Source organism: Arachis duranensis, chromosome 3, assembly GCF_000817695.3.
Source record: "Arachis duranensis cultivar V14167 chromosome 3, aradu.V14167.gnm2.J7QH, whole genome shotgun sequence".
Lineage (NCBI taxonomy): Eukaryota > Viridiplantae > Streptophyta > Magnoliopsida > Fabales > Fabaceae > Arachis > Arachis duranensis.
This window is the reverse complement of record NC_029774.3, coordinates 64429345-64429894: the sequence shown is the minus strand read 5'-3', so window position 1 is coordinate 64429894 and position 550 is coordinate 64429345.

Sequence of the window (550 nt, the reverse complement as noted above, 5' to 3'; positions counted from 1 at the left end):
AGCTTCTCTCAGTTCAAGGTCAAGAAGAGCCCACACAGTCAAACTCTAAGTTTGGTGTTGTGAGGCCACAACCAAACTCTAAGTTTGGTGTTCAAATTCCATATCCAAACTCTAAGTTTGGTGTGGAGACAACATTGACTTGATCACTCTGTGGCTCCGTGAGAGCCACTGTCAAGCTATTGACATTAAAGAAGCGCTTGTTGGGAGGCAACCCAATTTTATTTATCTAATTTTATTTTATTTTGTTTCTTTGTTATTTTTGTGTTTAATTAGGTACATGATCATGAGAAGTCACGAAAAAATCAAAAAAATTAAAAACAGAGTCAAAAATAGAAGAAAAAAATTTTTCACCCTGGAGGACGCACGGGCCGGCGTTCAACGCCCAGAAGATGCATCTGGCTGGCGTTCAACGCCAGAACAGAGCATCTTTCTGGCACTGAACGCCCAAAACAAGCAACATCCTGGCGTTTAACGCCAGGATGCGCACACAAAGGACAATCTGGCGCTGAACGCCAGAAACAAGCTTGAAACTGGCGTTCAACGCCAGTAA